This window comes from Pan troglodytes, chromosome 3, assembly GCF_028858775.2.
Source record: "Pan troglodytes isolate AG18354 chromosome 3, NHGRI_mPanTro3-v2.0_pri, whole genome shotgun sequence".
In the NCBI taxonomy this organism is placed as follows: domain Eukaryota; kingdom Metazoa; phylum Chordata; class Mammalia; order Primates; family Hominidae; genus Pan; species Pan troglodytes.
This window is the reverse complement of record NC_072401.2, coordinates 130872678-130894461: the sequence shown is the minus strand read 5'-3', so window position 1 is coordinate 130894461 and position 21784 is coordinate 130872678. Positions and strand designations below refer to the sequence as shown.

The 21784-nt window shown below is 39.6% G+C and overlaps 1 long non-coding RNA gene across 1 annotated transcript in view; it reads right to left on the bottom strand.

Moving 5' to 3' along the window:
• The window catches only part of LOC129143768 (uncharacterized), a 56217-nt gene that overhangs the window by 30155 nt on the left and 4278 nt on the right, over positions 1-21784 (bottom strand). The window contains exon 2 of the long non-coding RNA XR_008547611.2: positions 14031-14065. This is a non-coding gene — a long non-coding RNA (uncharacterized LOC129143768). The remainder of the gene's footprint in view (positions 1-14030; positions 14066-21784) is intronic.

Here is a 21784-nt window from a genome sequence, read left to right as displayed (position 1 = left end):
AAAAGTCTCCCATGTCTACCTCTTTCTACACAGACACGGCAACCATCCGATTTCTCAATCTTTTCCCCACCTTTCCCCCCTTTCTATTCCACAAAACCGCCATTGTCTTCATGGCCCGTTCTCAATGAGCTGTTGAGTACACCTCCCAGATGGGGTGGTGGCCGGGCAGAGGAGCTCCTCACTTCCCAGTAGGGGCGGCCGGGCAGAAGCGCCCCTCACCTCCCGGATGGGGCGGCTGGCCGGGCGGGGGGCTGACCCCCCACCTCCCTCCCGGACAGGGCGGCTGGCCGGGCAGAGGGGCTCCTCACTTCCCAGTAGGGGCGGCCGGGCAGAGGCGCCCCTCACTTCCCCGACGGGGCGGCTGGCCCGGCGGGGGGCTGACCCCCCCACCTCCCTCCCGGACGGGGCGGCTGGCTGGGCAGAGGGGCTCCTCACTTCCCGGTAGGGGCGGCCAGGCAGAGGCGCCCCTCACCTCCCGGACAGGGCGGCTGGCCGGGCGGGGGGCTGACCCCCCCACCTCCCTCCCGGACGGGGCGGCTGGCCGGGTGGGGGGCTGACCCCCCCACCTCCCTCCCGGACGGGGCGGCTGGCCGGGCGGGGGGCTGACCCCCCCACCTCCCTCCCGGATGGGGCGGCTGGCCGGGCGGGGGGCTGACCCCCCCACCTCCCTCCCGGATGGGGCGGCTGGCCGGGCAGAGGGGCTCCTCACTTCCCAGTAGGGGCGGCCAGGCAGAGGTGCCCCTCACCTCCCAGACGGGGCGGCTGGCCGGGCGGGGGGCTAACCCCCCCACCTCCCTCCCGGACGGGGCGGCTGGCCGGGTGGGGGGCTGACCCCCCCACCTCCCTCCCAGACAGAGCGGCTGGCCGGGCAGAGGGGCTCCTCACTTCCCAGTAGGGGCGGCTGGGCAGAGGCGCCCCCCACCTCCCGGACAGGGCGGCTGGCCGGGCAGGGGGCTGATCCCCCCACCTCCCTCCCCGACGGGGTGGCTGGCCAGGTGGGGGGCTGATCCCCCCACCTCCCTCCCGGACGGGGCGGCTGGCCGGGTGGGGGGCTGACCCCCCCACCTCCCTCCCGGATGGGGCGGCTGGCCGGGCGGGGGGCTGACCCCCCCACCTCCCTCCCGGATGGGGCGCCTGGCCGGGCAAAGGGGCTCCTCACTTCCCAGTAGGGGCGGCCAGGCAGAGGCACCCCTCACCTCCCGGACGGGGCAGCTGGCCAGGCGGGGGGCTGACCCCCCCCACCTCCCTCACGGATGGGGCGGCTGGCCGGGCAGAGGGGCTCCTCACTTCCCGGTAGGGGCGGCCGGGCAGAGGCACCCCTCACCTCCCGGACAGGGCGGCTGGCCGGGCGGGGGGCTGAACCCCCCACCTCCCTCCCGGACGGAGCGGCTGGCCGGGCAGAGGGGCTCCTCACTTCCCAGTAGGGGCGGCCGGGCAGAGGCGCCCCTCACCTCCCGGACAGGGCGGCTGGCCGGGCGGGGGGCTGACCCCCCCACCTCCCTCCCGGACGAGGAGGGAGGACGCTCCTCACTTCTCAGACGGGGTGGCTGCCGGGCGGAGGGGCTCCTCACTTCTCAGACGGGACGGTTGCCAGGCAGAGGGTCTCCTCACTTCTCAGACAGGGTGGCCGGGCAGAGACGCTCCTCACATCCCGGACGGGGCGGCAGGGCAGAGGTGCTCCCCACATCTCAGACGATAGGCGGCCGGGCAGAGACGCTCCTCACTTCCCAGATGTGATGGCGGCCGGGAAGAGGCGCTCCTCACTTCCTAGATGGGATGGCGGCCGGGCAGAGACGCTCCTCACTTTCCAGACTGGGCAGCCAGGCAGAGGGGCTCCTCACATCCCAGATGATAGGCGGTCAGGCGGAGACGCTCCTCACTTCCCAGACGGGGTGGCTGCCAGGCAGAGGCTGCAATCTCGGCACTTAGGGAGGCCAAGGCAGGCGGCTGGGAGGTGGTTGTAGCGAGCCGAGTTCACGCCACTACATTCCAGCCTGGGCGCCATTGAGCACTGAGTTAACGAGACTCCGTCTGCAATCCCGGCACCTCGGGAGGCCGAGGCTGGCAGATCACTCGCGGTTAGGAGCTGGAGACCAGCCCGGCCGACACATCAAAACCCCGTCTCCACCAAAAAAATACGAAAACCAGTCAGGCGTGGCGGCGCGCGCCTGCAATCGCAGGCACTCGGCAGGCTGAGGCAGGAGAATCAGGCAGGGAGGTTGCAGTGAGCTGAGATGGCAGCAGTACCGTCCAGCTTCGGCTCGGCATCAGAGGGAGACCGTGGAAAGAGGGGAGAGGGAGAGTGAGAGGGAGAGGGAGTAGTGAATTTTACTTCTGTAGCATAACATTGCATTGAAAATGTGTCCTCTAACCTATGATATTTATGTATCATTTAATATGAAATTTATGAGGTTCCATTTCTGATTTCCAAATGGATGCAAATTAGAACACAGGATATTTACATTCTTTCATTTCTAACCCACATACATAAAGTTTGACTTTAAAATGCCACTGTTCGTGTCTGTTTCATAGAAGCTCTAGGTATTTATACATCCTTTGTGTCTCTGGCACACTCTGAATTCCAGTTTTTAATCTAATATTGGGCAGGAATTGGCTATAAAAATACAATGCCATTGAGGACAGAGCTGGATTGCTTTTTTTCTTTTAATTCTTGAGAACTTTATAGTTTCTCAGGGAAGTATAATTTGTAACCACATCATCATCTAACACTTTTCCTGTCTTTTTTGGAGATTGACAGTTGAAAATCTATAAGATCTTTTTGCAACTAAGATCAGGAAAAAGATCACGAGAGGAAATATTTTGGTCAGTTCCTACTTATGTTGTTTAGACAGGATGAACCTGTAGAAAATGTGCCTTATTTGTTGAAAATAGAGAAGTGGTTGTTTTCCGAAATAAGTTGCTTATGTCCCACTTTTTTTTCAACTTTTACTATAGGCTTGCGGGTACAAGTGAAGGTTTGTTTACGTAAGTTAACACATGTCATAGGGGTTTGTTGTACATATTATTTCATCACCCAAGTATTAAGCCCAGTACCCAATAGTTATTTTTTCTGCTCCTCTCTCTCCTCTCACCCTTCCCCCTCAAGTAGACCTCAGTGTGTGTTGTTTCCTTCTTTGTGTTCATAAGTTCTCATCATTTAGCTCCCACTGATAAATGAGAACATGTGATATGAGGTTTTCTGTTCCTGCATTAGTTTGCTAAGGATAATGGCCTCTAACTCCCTCCACGTTTCTGTAAAAGACATGATTTTGTTATTTTTGATGCCTGCATAATATTCCATGGTGTATATGAACACATTTTCTTTATCCAGTCTGTCATTGATGGGCATTTGGGTTGATTCCATGTCTTTGCTATAGTGAATAGTACTGCAATGAACATTTGTGTGCATGTGTCTTTATGGTAAAATGATTTATATTCCTCTGGGTATGTAACCAGTAATGGGATTGTTGGGTTGAATGATAATTCTGCTTTTAGTTCTTTGAAGAATCTCCATACTATTTTCCACAACGGTTGAACTAATTTACAGTCCCACCAACAGTATATAAGTGTTCCCTTTTCTCCGCAACCTTGACAGACTCTGTTATTTTTTGACTTTGTAATAATAGCCATTCTGACTAGTGTGAAATGGTATCTCATTGTGGTTTTTATCTGCATTTCTCTAATGATCGGTGATATTGAGCTTTTTTTCATATGCCTGTTGGCCGCATGTATGTCTACTTTTGAGAAGTGTCTGTTCATGTTCTTTGCTCACTTTTTAATGAGGATGTTTTTGTCTTGTAAATATGTTTAAGTTCTTTATAGATGGTGGATATTAGACCTTTGTCAGATGCATAGTTTGTAAATATTTTCTCCCATTCTGTAGACTGTCTATTTACTTTGTTGATAGTTTTCTTTTGCTGCACAGAAGCTCTTAAGTTGATCCCACTTGTCAATTTTGGCTTTTGTTCCGATTGCTTTTGGTGTCTTTGTCATGAAATATTTGCCTGTTCCTATGTCCAGGACAGTATTGCCTAGGTTGTCTTCCAGGGTTTTTATAGTTTCAGGTTTTACACTTAGGTATTTAATCCATCTTGAGTTGATTTTTGTGTATGGTGTAAGGAAGGGGTCCAGCTTCAGTCTTTTGCATGTGGCTAGCCGCTTATCCCAGCACCATTTATTGAATAGGAAGTCTTTTCCCCATTGCTTGTTTTTGTCAGTTTTGTTGAAGATCAGATGGCCATAGATGTGTGGCCTTATTTCTGGACTCTCTACTCTGTTCCATTGGTCTATGTGCCTGTTTTTCTACCAGTACCATGCTGCTTGGTTACAGTAGTCTTGTAGTATGGTTTGAAGTCAGTTAATGTGATGCCTCCAGCTTTGTTCTTTTTGTTTAGAATTGCTTTGGCTATTCAGGCTCTTTTTTGGTTCCATATGAATTTTAAAATAGTTTTTAGTTCCATGAGGAGTGTCATCAGAATAGCATTGAATCTGTTAATTGCTTTGGGCAATATAGCCCATTTCAATGATATTAATTCTTCCTATCCAGGAGCATGGGATCTTCTTCCTTTTGTTTGTGTCTTTGATGTCTTTGAGCAGTGTTATGCTATTCTCATTGTAAAGATCTTTCACCTCCTTGTCTAGCTGTATTCCTAGGCATTTTATTCTTTTTCTGGCAATTGGGAATGGGATTGCCTTTTCTGATTTGGCTCTTGGTCTGGCTGTTGTTGGTATATAGAAATGCTAGTGATTTTTATACATTGATTTTGTATCCTGCAAACTTTGCTGAAGTTGTTTATCAGCTGGAAGACAATTGGGGCCAAGACTATGGGGTGTTCTGGGTTTTCTGGATATGAAGTCATGTCATCTGGAAACAGAGATAGTTTGACATTCTCTCTTCCTATTTGGATGCCCTTATATTCCACTGCTTTTAGTAAACATATTATGTTGGTTAAACACTGTTAATCAATTTGCATTTCTACAGGTGATATTTGGGTGGTAAAATACAAATCTAGGATTTGAAATCATAAATAATTTTTAAGAATTCCTGCAGCAGTTCCAAGATGGCTGAATAAGAACAGCTCCAGTCTACAGCTCCCAGCGTGAGCGACGCAGAAGACAGGTGATTTCTACATTTCCAACTGAGGTACTGGGCTCATCTCACTGGGGCTTGTCAGACAGTGGGGGCAGGACACTGGGTGCAGCCCACTGAGCATGACCCAAAGCAGGGTGAGGCATCACCTCACCCGGGAAGTGCAAGGGGTCAGGGAATTCCCTTTCCTAGACAAGGGAAGCAGTGACGGACGGCACCTGGAAAATTGGGTCACTCCCCCTTAATACTGCGCTTTTCCAATGGTCTTAGCAAACAGCATACCAGGAGATTATATCCCACACCTGGCTTGGAGGGTCCCACACCAATGGAGCCTCGCTCATTGCTAGCACGGCAATCTGAGATTGATCTGCAAGGTGGCAGCGAGGCTAGGGGAGGGACGCCAGCCATTGCTAAGGCTTGAGTAGGTAAACAAAGTGGCCAGAAGTTCGAACTGGGTGGAGCCCACCACAGCTCAAGGAGGCCTGCCTGTCTCTGTAGACTCCACCTCCGGGGGCAGGGCATAGCTGAACAAAAGGCAGCAGAAACCTCTGCAGACTTAAATGTCGTCCCTGTCTGACAGCTTTGAAGTGAGTAGTGGTTCTCCCAGCACAGAGTTTGAGATCTGAGAATGGACAGACTGCCCCCTCAAGTGGGTCCCTGACACCCGAGTAGCCTAACTGGGAGGCACCCTCCAGTAGGGGCAGACTGAAACCTCACACAGCTGGGTACCCCTTTGAGATGAAGCTTCCAGAGGAACGATCAGGTAGCAACATTTGCGGTTCACCAATATTCGCTGTTCTGCAGCTTCTGCTGCTGATACCCAGGCAAACAGGGTCTGGAGTGGACCTCCCGCAAACTCCAACAGATCTGCAGCTGAGGGTCCTGACTGTTAGAAGGAAAACTAACAAACAGAAAGACATCCACACCAAAACCCCATCTGTACATCACCATCATCAAAGACCAAAGGTAGACAAAGATGGGGAAAAAACAGAGCAGAAAAACTGAAAATTCTACAAATCAGAGCACCTCTCCCCCTCCAAAGGAAGACAGCTCCTCGCCAGCAACAGAACAAAGCTGGACAGAGAATGACTTTGATGAGTTGAGAGAAGAAGGCTTCAGACAATCAAACTTCTCCGAGCTAAAGGAGGAAGTTCGAACCCATCACAAAGAAGTTAAAAACCTTGAAAAAAGATTAGACAAATGGCTAACTAGAATAACCAATGCAGAGAAGTCTTTAAAGGACATGATGCAGCTGAAAACCATAGCACGAGAACTACGTGATGAATGCACAAGCTTCAGTAGCCAATTCGATCAACTGGAAGAAAGGGTATCAGTGATGGAAGATCAAATGAATGAAATGAAGTGAGAAGAGAAGTTTAGAGAAAAAAGAGTAAAAAGAAAGGAACAAAGCCTCCAAGAAATATGGGACTATGTGAAAAGACCAAATATACATCTGATTGGTGTACCTGAAAGTGACGGGCAGAATGGAACCAAGTTGGAAAACACTCTGCAGGATATTATCCAGGAGAACTTCCCCAACCTAGCAAGGCAGGCCAACATTCAAATTCAGGAAATACAGAGAATGCCACAAAGATACGCCTTGAGAAGAGCAACGCCAAGACACATAATTGTCGGATTCACCAAAGTTGAAATGGAGGAAAAAATGTTAAGGGCAGCCAGAGAGAAAGGTTGGGTTACCCACAAAGGGAAACCCATCAAACTAACAGCGGATCTCTCAGCAGAAACTCTACAAGCAAGAAGAGAATGGGGGTCAATATTCAACATTTTTAAAGAAAATAATTTTCAACCGAGAATTTCATATCCAGCCAAACTAAGCTTCATAAGTGAAGGAGAAATAAAATCCTTTACAGACAAGCAAATGCTGACAGATTTTGTCACCATCAGGCCTGCCCTAAAAGAGCTCTTTAAGGAAGCACTAAACATGGAAAGGAACAACCAGTACCAGCCACAGCAACAACATGACAAATTGTAAAGACTATCAATGCTAGGAAGAAACTGCATCAACTAACAAGCAAAACAACCAGCTAACATCCTAATGACAGGATCAAATTCACACATACAAATATTAACCTTAAATGTAAATGGGCTAAATGCTACAATTAAAAGACACAGACTGGTAAATTGGATAAACAGTCAAGACCTATCAGTGTGCTGTATTCAGGAGACCCATCTCACATGCAGAGACACACATAGGCTCAAAATAAAGGGATGGAGGAAGATCTACCAAGCAAATGGAAAACAAGAAAAGGCAGGGGTTGCAATCCTAGTCTCTGATAAAACAGACTTTAAACCAACAAAGATTACAAGAGACAAAGAAGGCCATTACATAATGGTAAAGGGATCAATTCAACAAGAAGAGCTAACTATCCTAAACATACAGGCACCCAATACAGGAGCACTCAGATTCATAAAGCAAGTCCTTAGAGACCTACAAAGAGACTTAGACTCCCACACAATAATAATGGGAGACTTTAATACCCCACTGTCAACATTAGACAGATCAATGAGACAGAAAGTTAACAAGGATATCCAGGAATTGAACTCAGCTCTGTACCAAGTGGACCTAATAGACATCTACAGAACTCTCCACCCCAAATCAACAGAATGTACATTCTTCTCAGCACCACATTGTACTTCTTCTAAAACTGACCACACAGTTGGAAGTAAAGCACTCCTCAGCAAAGGTAAAAGAACAGAAATTATAACAAACTGTCTCTCAGACCACAGTGCAATCAAACTAGAACTCAGGATTAAGAAACTCACTCAAAACCACTCAACTACATGGAAACTGAACAACCTGCTCCTGAATGACTACTGGGTACATAACAAAATGAAGGCAGAAATAAAGATGTTCTTTGAAACCAATGAGAACAAAGACGCAACATACCAGAATCTCTGGGACACATTTAAAGCAGTGTGTAGAGGGAAATTTATAGCACTAAATGCCCACAAGAGAAAGCAGGAAAGATCCAAAAGTGACACCCTAACATCACAATTAAAAGAACTAGAGAAGCTAGAGCAAACACATTCAAAAGCTAGCAGAGGGCAAGAAATAACTAAGATCAGAGCAGACCTGAAGGAGACAGAGACATAAAAACCCTTCAAAAAATCAATGAATCCAGGAACTGGTTTTTTGGAAAGATCAACAAAATTGATAGACCACTAGGAAGACTAATAAAGAAGAAAAGAGAGAAGAATCAAATAGATGCAATACAAAATGATAAAGGGGATATCACCACCAATCTCACAGAAATACAAATTACCATCAGAGAATACTGTAAACACCTCTATGCAAATAAACTAGAAAATCTAGAAGAAATGGATAAATTCCTGGACACATACACCCTCCCAAGACTAAACTAGGAAGAAGTTGAATCCCTGAATAGACCAATAACAGCTCTAAAATTGAGGGAATAATTAATAGCCTACCAACCAAAAAAAGTCCAGGACCAGATGGATTCACAGCCAAATTCTACCAGATGTACAAGGAGGAGCTGGTCCCATTCCTTCTGAAACTATTCCAATCAATAGAAAATGAAGGAATCCTCCCTAACTCATTTTATGAGCCCAGCATCATCCTGATACCAAAGCCTGGCAGAGACACTACAAAAAAAGAGAATTTTAGACCAATACCCCTGATGAACATTGATGCAGAAATCCTCAATAAAATACTGGCAAACCAAATCTAGCACACATCATCAAAAAGCTTATCGACCATGATCGAGTGGGCTTCATCCCCGGGATGCAAGGCTGGTTCGACATACATAAATCAATAAATGTAATCCAGCATATAAACAGAACCAAAGACAAAAACCACATGATTATCTCAATAGATGCAGAAAAGGCCTTTGACAAAATTCAACAGCCCTTCATGCTAAAAACTCTCAATAAATTAGGTATTGATGGGACGTATCTCAAAATAATAAGAGCTTTTTATGACAAACCCACAGCCACTATCATACTGAATGGGCAAAAACTGGAAGCATTCCCTTTGAAAACTGGCACAAGACAGGAATGTCCTCTCTCACCACTCCTATTCAACATACTGTTGGAAGTTCTGGCCAGGGCAATCAGGCAGGAGAAGGAAATAAAGTGTATTCAATCAGGAAAAGAGGAAGTCAAATTGTCCCTGTTTGCAGATGACATGATTGTATATCTAGAAAAACCCCATCATCTCAGCCCCAAATCTCCTTAAGCTGATAAGCAACTTCAGCAAAGTCTCAGGATACAAAATCAATGTGCAAAAAGCACAAGCATTCTTATACACCAATAACAAACATAAGAGAGCCAAATCATGAGTGAACTCCCATTCACAATTGCTTCAAAGAGAATAAAATACCTAGGAATCCAACTTACAAGGGATATGAAGGACCTCTTCAAGGAGAACTACAAACCACTGCTCAATGAAATTAAAGAGGTCACACACAAATGGAAAAACATTCCATGCTTATGGATAGGAAGAATCAATATCGTGAAAATGGCCATACTGCCCAAGGTAATTTATAAATTCAATGCCATCCCCATCAAGCTACCAACGACTTTCTTCACAGAATTGGAAAAAACTACTTTAAAGTTCATATGGAACCAAAAAAGGGCCCGCATTGCCAAGACAATCCTAAGGCAAAAGAACAAAGTCATGCTACCTGACTTCAAACTATACTACAAGGCTATAGTAACGAAAACAGCATGGTACTGGTACGAAAGCAGAGATATAGACCAATGGAAAAGAGCAGAGCCCTTGGAAATAATACCACACATTTACAACCATCTGATCTTTGAAAAACCTGACAAAAACAAGAAATGGGGAAAGGATTCCCTATTTAATAAATGGTGCTGGGAAAAATGGCTAGCCGTATGTAGAAAGCTGAAACTGGATCCCTTCCTTACACCTTATACAAAAATTAATTCAAGATGGATTAAAGACTTAAATGTTAGACCTAAAACCATAAAAATCCTACAAGAAAGCCTAGGCAATACCATTCAGGACATAGGCATGGGCAAGGACTTCTTGTCTAAAACACCAAAAGCAATGGCAACAAAAGCCAAAATTGACAAATGGGATCTAATTAAACTAAAGAGCTTCTGCAGAGCAAAAGAAACTACCATCAGAGTGAACAGGCAACCTACAGAATGGGAGAAAATTTTTGCAATCTACTCACCTGATAAAAGGCTAATATCCAGAATCTACAAAGAACTCAAACAAGTTTACAAGAAAAAGAAAAAACCCTTCAACAAGTGGGCGAAGGATATGGACAGACACTTCTCAAAAGAAGACATTTATGCAGCCAACAGACACATGAAAAAATGCTCATCATCACTGGCCATCAGAGAAATGCAAATCAAAACCACAATGAGATACCATCTCACACCAGTTAGAATGGCGATCATTAAAAAGTCAGGAAACAACAGGTGCTGGAGAGGATGTGGAGAAATAGGAACACTTTGACACTGTTGGTGGGACTGTAAACTAGTTCAACCATTGTGGAAGACAGTGTGGCGATTCCTCAAGGATCTAGAACTAGAAGTACCATTTGACCCAGCCATCCCATTACTGGGTATATACCCAAAGGATTATAAATCATGCTGCTATAAAGACACATGCACATGTATGTTTATTGTGGCACTGTTCACAATAGCAAAGATTTGGAACCAACCCAAATGTCTACCAATGATAGACTGGATTAAGAAAATGTGGCACATATACACCACGGAATGCTATGCAGCCATAAAAAAGGATGAGTTCATGTCCTTTGTAGGGACATGGATGAAGCTGGAAACCATCATTCTCAGCAAACTATTGCAAGGACAAAAATCCAAACACCGCATGTTCTTACTCGTAGGTGGGAATTGAACAATGACAACACATGGACACAGGAAGGGGAACATCACACACCGAGGCCCATCATGGGGTGGGGGAGGAGGAGGGATAGCATTAGGAGATATACCTAATGTAAATGACGGGTTAATGGATGCAGCACACCAATATGGCGCATGTATACATATGTAACAAACCTGCACGTTGTGCACATGTACCGTAGAACTTATAATAAAAAAAAAAAGAATTTCTTTCAAAGGTGATAAATAGTACTGATTGGACAAGTATACTTTGAATATAGTCCCTGATTTTGCAATGATAGTTTCATAATAAGAAAGCCTACTTTAAGGAAGCCAATTATTTTGTGTTTGTTTGTTTGAGACGGAGTCTCGCTCTGTGGCCAGGCTGGAGTGCAGTGGTGTGCTCTTGGCTCACTGCAACCTCCACCTCCCAAGTTCAGGTGGTTCTCCTGCCTCAGCCTCCTGAGTAGTTGGGATTAGAGGTGTGCACCACCATGCCCAGCTAATTTTTGTATTTTTAGTAGAGATGGGGTTTCAACACGTTAGCCAGGATGGTCTCAATCTCCTGACCTCGTGATCTGCCTGCCGCAGCCTCCCAATGTGCTGGGATTACAGGCATGAGCCACCACACCCAGCCCAGAAACCAATATTTTTATGCGCCGAATTTGGGCAAAATACTTGATACGTTGGTAATTTTGGCATGTAATTTTTAGTTATAAAATAATGACATGAGTAATTCTCCTTCATGAATTGAAATACAGGAAAATATCATGAATATTTCAAGAAAGACATGATATTGTGTATGCTTCCTAGAGTGTTTTCACTTTTCTTCTATTTGTTTATCATGCTAAATTGTTTGTACTTACAACTTATCTCTGTTTTCTGATAAATTTGTGATTTATAAGCTGTTACTTCACTTTAAAAACTTCATGTGACCAATAAAGTGTTCTTATCATCTTGTAAATATCTTATTAGTCTTGAACTCTATAAAGCCTGTGTTGAAATAACAAAATAATATGCAGAAAGATTTTAATAAATAAGCAATTTTTAAAATGAGAGATAAATTATTTTAAATATTTTAAAATATTTTAAGTTTAAAAGAGATAAAAATATTTAAAAAGATATATTTTAAATCTGTTTTATTCAGATTGCATACAATCTGAATAAAAAGTATATTAATGTGTGCAGATAGAAAAAATTTGATCTTCTCTTTCCTATTCAAGATAAAGTCACAGTGATGTGTATTACAAACTCAACAGAAATTTCTAACACTTGGTTCTGGGTCCTGATTCTGTCACTGGATGTATAATGGTGGCAGATGATAAGCCTCCACTCTTCAGCTTTTCTCCTTGTAATATGGAGTTGCTAATTTTTAACCTTATTTGATAAGGTTACTATGAAAGGGAAGTTTATATGTAAAAATGTTCTATAAATAACAAAGGTATACACCAATATAAGATGACATTGTTATAATTAACAAGCTTTTCAATCATGCTTTTTGTCAAATTTAAAGAAAACAAATCCCAAATAATATGATCCTATGAAGATCCTTTAGATATCTCTAGAATCTAGAGCTCTTAACTCAGAATAGAACTTTAGGTATTAAAATATTATGACTGAATTCAGAATGTTGCTTTTGTAGTTTCTATGCCTTTCATAACACATTTTGTTTTTTTTTAAATTTATTCCATTAAACCTTTTTAGAATACAGGTTAAAATTAGTATCAAAGGAAATATTTTCCAACAGATTTTCAAAGTTTTACCGCTTGAGCTCTGTGTACAAGAACAATTCATACTGTGTCCTATTTTTATATTCAAGTATCTATAAGTTTATAGAAATCGATTTTGAAGTTATAAATAGGTGCAAATTTAACCTACTCCTGAACTTTGTTTTTTTGTTTGTGTGTTCCTTTGTTTTGTTTTGTTTCGAGACAGAGTCTCTCTATGTCTCCAGGCTGGAGTGTAGTGGAGCAATCTTGGCTCACTTCAACCTCCGTCTCCTGGGTTCAAGCGATTCTCCTGCCTCAACCTCCCGAGTAGCTGGGACTACAAGCGCAAGCCACCACGCCCTGCTAATTTTTGCATTTTTAGTAGAGACGGGGTTTCACCATGTTGTCCAGGATGGTCTCAATCTCCTGACCTCGTGATCCACCTGCTTCGGCCTCCCAAAGTGCTGGGATTACAGGCGTGAGCCACTGCACCTGGCTCCTACTCCTGAACTTTAAGATAACTTTTTTTAAAAGAGAAAAAAGTAAAATTATTTATTTTTATTTATTATAAAGAATAATTTTCTATTGTGCTTTTATCTTTGCAAACAAATATACCTTCGGTAAAGTAACTTAAATGAAGATTTCTTTTGTTTTTATCATATGTCTTCGTAAGATTAAACAGCTGTTGACTTTTTAATTAAACAGCATGTTTAATTAATAGGGAATTTTCTCTGTGGTCCAGGATCAAGGCATTTATATCTTTTTAGTGCTAAGAAACCAATCATCTTAGATAACTGCAGTCCAGAAGCCAAAATTCTGTAATAGAATCATTAATATTTATGTACACAGAAATATATTTAATGGTAAACCATTAAAATATTTTATAATGTCCATTAAGGTACATTATTTTATGATTTTGTAATAATTTCAAAAATGCTGTTATTAGCTTTCAGATTGTAGGAAAACTTGATAAAGTATTTCAGAAATTTGAAATCTTTAAAGTATAATAAAATTGTTTCATATATTGAAGCATATTTATATCTACTTGAATATTTCTTTGCATCATTTTGTGTTTTCTTTTCTTTGCGTCATCATTTTGTGTTTTCTTTTACATTATTGTGTTTTCTTTTACGTTACTACTATTCTTTCCATTTTTCCCTAAGTATGAAATTCTACCCTAATTTTTAAAGTTATTTCTTCCTGGCCAAATAATTAAACAGAAAAAATATATAACAAATAAAAGACAAATTAAAATAATTTTATAATTCATTGAATTAAAAATACCCATAATTTCTCCCAACAACATAGATTGTTTTTCTCATCAAGCTTTTTTTTTCCTTCTAACCGCATTAAGACAAAATTTTAGACGACTTTACCTCATCTCTCTTCTGCCTTTTTCTTGGTCTCACCCCTGAAAAATAATAAAAATATGGGGTAGAGTATTATTACCCTCCTCCTCAACATATCTCCAATGCAGAGATTTGGTGAAATTCTTTACTACTGTTAGGTAAGTGTTATTATTGGAAGTTCTCCTACTGTAGATCCCTTTTGCTACAAGAGTTCTTGTAACAGATATTGAGATGGATATTGCATATTCTAAGTGTATCCCATTTATTTAGTATCAATTATTACAGAAGGCAGGAGACAGAAACGTTAATTACCCCGTTTTCTCTCTTCTTCCATTTTAAGGCTTTTGTTCTAGTTCACATATTGTTAGTTGGCACAAAGCCTCTTCCTTGAATGTTTTCCTCATAGGAGTTACATAAATGATGTGTTTTTTTGATTCTTAATATCTTTTTTCTTCCCCTGGAAAGTTAGCATATCAGGATTTTTGGATTGTAGAACTTTCTGTTCATCAGTTCATAAGTGCTCTTAGTATTCTGCTGCCCACAGTTGCAAATTAAAAGTCTGGTACCAATCTAAGTTATTTTTCCTATTTGACTAGAAGCTCAAAATTTTTTTCATGAGTATACAAGAAATTTAGTAGGTTATATCCAAGTATATTCTGTTTCTCTTGTCGAGTCTGAAAGTTGACAAAGATACTTAATCAATGAGTCTCAGATCTCTATCACAGGAAATTTCTTCTATAATTTCTTTACTTATCACTTCTAATTCACTTATCACTTATCACTTCTTACTTATCACTTCTATAATTCTTTCTTCTATAATTTCTTTACTTATCACTTCTAACACATATTAATTTTTTTCTGGAACTATGTTAATCACCTGTTAGTTCACCAGGATATATCTTCTATGCATTTTTTCCTTTTTCTCATAATTTATACCTCTATATAATTTGCCTTGCTCTTTGAGCCACTTCTTGCACTTAAATTTATAGACCATTAATTCAGATCTTAGGTGAACATCTTATCTTTAAATCACTTAATAAATTATTTAGCTAGCAAATCCATTTTTTCATTTTATTTTGTTTTTGGTAAGAGAATTTATTTTTCTTGTGTGCTTCTGTCATTACATTTTATTCAAGTGGCTATCTCATGCAACAGCCATGTTCTACTGAATACATATCATCCTGTTCAGATTGATTACTCTCTTGGAGAACTGGCTGATTTAGATGGGATGTAACTCATCCAACTGAGCTCATGGGGCTCAGGTCTAGTTGTTTTTCCAAAGCATCGTAGTCTTACAGGGGCTGGAGACAAAGCAATCTCATCCCTTATGGACCAAGGACAAGTAAAAAGACAGGTTGCCAGGCTTTGCTGAAACTCCCAAAGTCTCTCTCATTTCCCTAAATTATACCTGCCTTGGGTCTGGTGAGGCTTGGCCCAACTGTTCATTGACTTTGTGCTCAAAGAAACCAGATATCTTAAGACAAGTTCATGTCACTACAGTTTCTACAATTCTCTGAGAACCTATAACTTCCCAGGATACTCCATCTCCCATATCTGCCTTAAGGCTTTCAATTGCTAGCCCTCTTTATGTAACTCCAATAAAATCTAGGTTTCACTTGCCTATACTCATTGACAAAAGGCACAAACTACCATAAGGCTCAGGGGATGTAGGTTGATTGAGGCTGGGATTAGAGGTGGAGGGGGAAGAATACATGTTCATATTGCATGTTTCCTATTTGTTCCCAGAACCCTCCCACAGGGTTATAAAAAACTAACTTACACAATTTTTGTTAGTGTTAAGCTATGTGGAATTAGACCACAGTGTTGTGTGTGCATGTTTGTGTGTATTTATAAAGACTTATTGACATTGATTCATTAAAAATGACAGATTACTCATGAAATTTTATTTCTAGATCATGGAAAGATAAGTGATTTTTGTTTTTAATTGTCTTTCTTGTGTTTTATTGGGTTCTCCAAGTTTTCTACCGTGTGTGCATATATGTTTTTGTGTGTGTGTGTGTGTATGTGTGTGTGTGTGTATATATATACATATATATATATAGTGATTATATAATCAAAAAATGTTTTTCTAACACCTTAGGTGTTCAAAGTGTCATTTAAAATGTATTTATTATTTTAGTTTGTCTACTATGTTTTTGAGTTTGAAGTCTGAGTAGGTCACATTATTTGACTTGCTTTTAGATATTTCATGTATCTAGAAGTGTTTTAAAATTGTGAATTTCTTCTTTTTTTAAACTAAAAAGGTAGTAGTTGTTGAAGTTTTATCTACTGATAAAGACTATATCCTCTATCTATTTTGAAGCCTTCAGTAGTCTGGTCTCTTATCAAGTGCAGCTTCGCTTTCCTTTTTTTTTTTTATCATACATATGTGAAATTATACTTTTCAGCAGTCTACTACAGAATCCTGTTGAGAAAGAAATATATTATCTCAGCTGGACAAAACTCCACTAAAATATTGAAAATGAATGAATGGCAGAAACACTGAGAAGAAAATTTAGAGTGTAACCAAATAGTACCTAAGTAATAGTGACTTAAAAGTTAATGCCACCTCTGTCAGGCATAATATATAGATTTAACAGAAGGAAATACATGTTACCTAAAGGAAAGTCATGAACCCTGCTCTATTTCTTGAAATAAATCAATACTTTTTTTTTTAAATATAAAGCTTAATTTTTAAAATCTAAATCACATCCTTAGATTCTACATGGGTGGAGAGAATAATTTATAAAGTCAATCTAACATTTCTTATTCACAAAGTTGGAAAAAGTCAAAGAACAAAGTTTTATTTATTTAGCAATGGGTCTAAGAGGCATCATCAGATTCTAGGTTGGATCATCAAGGTTGGATGTTTACTAGCGCTTCTAAGTTTCCTAGGAAGGAAGGCAGCCATTTGTTTTAGTGGAACTGGAAACCTGTATTATTTTTTCCTTCTATTGTAAGTCTTACTAAGTTGTATTTCAAGTTATATTTTACAAATTTAATCTCTCATTAAGCTCTGAGTCATTTAAGGGATGATGGCATATGTTATTTGTTTTTGTGTCATCAGTTTGGGTCGCTGCTTAAATGAATGAATAAACCCTAAGGTAATTTGTAACAGGTTAAAAGAAACCAAGAAAATAAGACAAACAGGCACAAAAATAAAAAACAAATACAAAACAAAATGAAAACTCTAATTACTTTTATAGAACAAGCAAAGCAAACAATTGGCCAGATTTTGAAAGCTCTTATAACAAAATGAAGTGGAGTTACGTTTATTTTATTTTAAAGAACTTTTCTCTACTTATGTTATCATATAGAGATGCTTTATATCTATCTGTTATTACCACAACAATAGCAGGATCCAGTAAAACACAATTTTAAAAAAAAAGGGAACGTTATCTCCGGTATCAGTCAAAGTTGTGCTTCAACTAATAAACGGGATTTCAGAGATTGAAATAAAGTAAGCGGTTGTTCATTTATATAGGCAATTCAGGGCTGGTTTAAAATGTTTTCAAAGTCATCAACGAAGTAGGCTTCTTTTGTCTATCTGTTGCACCGTAAGTTGTATACCTCTATCATCCTCAAGGTTGCCCCATGGTTCAAAGATAACTGCTGAAGCTTCAGCCTTCACAGTTGTGACAGACAGGAAGAAAAGGAGTAATAAAAGAGTTTTACTTAAAGTGTGTTGGTCACAGGTCTCTTGAAGTAAATGTAGAGAGTGTAAATGTAGCTTTTGCGCATAGCACCCTGCCAGTATTCTGTTACCAAAAAAGAACAGAAGAATAGAGAGGAAGTCGAATACCAGCATTTTATACCACATGACAGCTTCAAAGAAAAACTGAGTTAAATAGGATGTTGATTTAGAATAAGATGTTCAAATTTAAAAACAATGCCTGGTGTTGGCATCTACTTATATGGGATATAGATTTTTAGATCAAACACTTGATCAAAGGATAATGTATCTTTTTCTAAGAACATTCTGTTTACATGATAAACCTAAGTCATTTTTGCTGAAAGTCAAGGAGATCACAGTTTCTGTCTTTATACATAGTAGACTAATCTCTGGTTATCCATATTTACCCAAGCATGATATTTACCAATAATACAATTTATACACATTAGATATCATTTTTGTTCAAAATACGCTATACTCATACACCAGGCTGAGTTCATGGGTGTGTGTGACCTGTGCAGTCACATAGGGTATCTCTCTTTAAAAGGTCCCTGCTCCAATTCTACTGTTCCCATCTTAAAAATTCTTAGTAACTTTTTAACAGGGGACTCGTGTTTTCATTTAGCATTAGGAACCACAAATTATGTAGCTGGTCCTGTTCCCATACAACATAGCTGAAGAGCTCAGAAAGTAATCAGAAACAGCAGTTTTGAATGTGTAATATCCAGGGAATGAAAAATAAATGTCTACTACTGGCTATAGATTAAATATATTTATGTTGCCACAGGTAACATTTACTAGACATTGTAAATAGCACACAATTTAGAAATCACATAAAATGTGACCCTGGAGCTAATTAAATTCAGCATCTAATGGAGTGAAATTTATTGACAGCTCACTAAAATGAATTAAGAGAAGCAGTAACTGCAGTGTGTTAAGAGTAATAAAATGTTGATTTTTTTCCCCTAAGCTCTTAGAAGATTATTACAAAATTGCTCTAGGCCACTTAGTTAATGTGCTACACCCAATTACTATTCTTAAATCAGTGAGGACATGTCTATTTATTGGAAAGTAACTTACTTGTTATTGTTTCTAATTTTTATTTATTCATACTTATTAAAATACTGATTAAAATTATAAAATACTTATTAAATTCATAAATAAATTCATAAATAAATATTAAATTCATAAATAAAATACTTATTAAAATTCATACTTATTAAAAATTGGACACTTATTAAATACTGAAATTGAGCAAGGCACATCATCGATGTCAGGTTAATGACATGCAAAGACCAATTTGCATTGTATTATCTCTGTTTTCAGGCACTTTTCATTTCTAACATAATTTTAGCACAGGGAGCATGAATCTATGCAACTTTCAGATTTAATTTTTTAAAGCCGAAATTTTGCACAAAGAGTTTTATGGGCAAATACAGACTCATATTCACTTTACAGGGAAGAAAATCCATTTGAAAACTCTTTTTCAAGGACAGTGAAGATTATATCCAAGCCCCAACTGTTCAAGGAAATGAAAAAATATTTATAGCTGTTATCCATAATTGATTCATATCATCATGCTGCGTATTATACAAAAGGTTTTGACCCTGCCCTCTTTTATTCTACAGTCAAAGAAATTCAAAACAACCAAAAGAGGAAATAAAATGTATAGATGACAGTACATAGAGCTAAAACAGCAATGGAATCTGTGCTACTTTAAGAAAGCATAAAAAATTAAAATCGAAATGTCAAGGTAGAGATATATCAAAGTAAATTTTTAAATTGTACAAATTAGTCATTGATTATACCTATAAAAGGATTAGGTTCAATTTTTTTTTTTACTTTAGTGTTTCAGATTTTGTTTTTTGTTTTTATTTTAATTTTTTAAACCAGAGAGGTCCCTTAGGATAGTTAAATGCACAAGATTAACTTTGTAAGCTTTATAGCAATATTGGACTGAGGTATAAAGAAGTTCTCCTGACCACTGTCAGCCAGTAAAAGGCAATGCAAAATGTACTTTAACAAAGCTACATTTACACTTCATTTACATTTCTTTTTCTTTTTTTTTTTTTCTTAAGTGAAAGCAAAGTCAGTTTATTAGAGGAACAGAGTATTGGAAATTGGCTGTTCCATAGACAGAGCAGGTTAGCCCATAGGCAGAGCAGCCAATTGTTTACATTTGTAATGTGATACTGCAGTGCAACTAAATACATGGATGTTAATTAGCTTGATTGTGGTGATCATTTCAACAATGCATACATATAGCAAACCATCAAGTTGTACACTTTAAATACATATAATTTTTATTTGTCAATTATACCTTTAAAAAGCTGAAGGAAAAATGCAGAGAACCGTTCAGGTTTTGCTCCAATTATTTGACTAATTGACACAATCTTCTACTTTATTAGTGAAGATGAATCCTTTAAAAGTTGATGATCTGGCAAAAGAATGTTATCCTTATCTTGTACTAAATGAACACAGGCTAATGTAAAACTAAATGAATTCTGAAAAATGGAGCAGCAGGAGTCACAAATGCAGAAAACTAAGATGATCAAAAGCAACTCATCAGTCCTAAAAAAAAATTCTGCTGTCCACAAAATGTTTAAGGCATCCACTCCTTCTAAAGGAATTATTTTTGCATCACATCAAAATGCAGTGTTTTCTCTATAATATTTTTAAGTGTAAAACCTGTAAGTTTTCACAGCACCATATTAAAGCATTGACACATGACCCTTTTAAAATCTTCAAAGGGAACCTACCTATGTTTAGTTTCATTATCTGCTGTACTGAGACAGAAAGTTAGATTAAGATATTTAAATGTTTCAATCTTTATATTTCAGAAACCCCATACCAAAAAAACCCTTAAATATTTTAGTACAAAGGCTTTAAGAAAAGAAGAAGTACAACTAATTTAGAATTGATGCTTGCATGCTTTTTGTGAGAAGATGCTAGAGAGGCCATGGGATCAAGAACAGGTGGGATTATGCAAGCCAAGAGAAAAACTAATGTCTTTATTCTAAAGATGGATGGAAGGTGCTGAAGTATGTCCATAAGGAGATGCTCAGTGAGCTCATCCTCTTTCCTTTGTACCCATTGCTTAACATAACCAAACATATGACACCCAAGCATAACTTCTTTCCAACTCTTTGACTAAACAATGTACTACTAGCTGTATAATAAATGTAATCTTAGAAAGATTAAGATGTTCACTCTTGAACATGTACATAGATGTGAAGACCACACATATAATCTGAAAAAGCAGATCAAAAAAATATATGAGCTTAAAAAAATAGAAAAGGAAAAAAATGTCTCAATACTTTTGTTTAATAATATGGACATTTTGATTTTCCTTTCTAAAGCCTGATTATCCTATTTATTTTAAACTAGTATTTTTTGTAGGAAAATGCTACATTTTTCTGCCTGTGACTAATAGCAAGATAGGTTTATGTCACATGAAAGCAATCATAAAGTAGAGCCTGAAACCCACATGTTAAAAAAAAAAGTGGAAATTCAGTAGGGATTCAGAACAACAGAGAGTGGGCCTCCTCATCTTTTCCTGTGTACACTGAAACTACAAATGTCAATGACCATGGTCCAAAAAGATTCTGATATTGAATTTAGGAAATCTTTATGCACCTTATTTTCCCCAAATGAACTAAGAATATTTATAGTGGGAAGTGACGTTAGAAGCAAATTGTCTACTTTTTGCACAGCGGACCTTTCCCACAGAGCAGAATTTCCTTGCACTGACTCTGCATAAATATCTCAAGTGACAGCAGCTCTGTTCATGGACGGTTTGTGAAAATAAAATCTTCCTTTCTTTAACAACCACCCGTTTCACCTAATTTGTTTGACAGCAGCAATATAGAATTAGTTTTAAGTCCCCTTTAAATGGAATTACCACCATGTATTTGACCATATTTATTCTGTTTTCAATTTGTTTTCTCTTGTATATATCCACACATCTGATTCTTTCAACCACCCCTACAGAGACTTATTTGATTAGACCTCAGACTGCCTCTTTGAATTCCTTTTGCTCCACTTTCCTTGACCTACTATGCTCCAGACACTCTCATCTTTTTGTTCCTTGATCTAGAATATTCTTGCC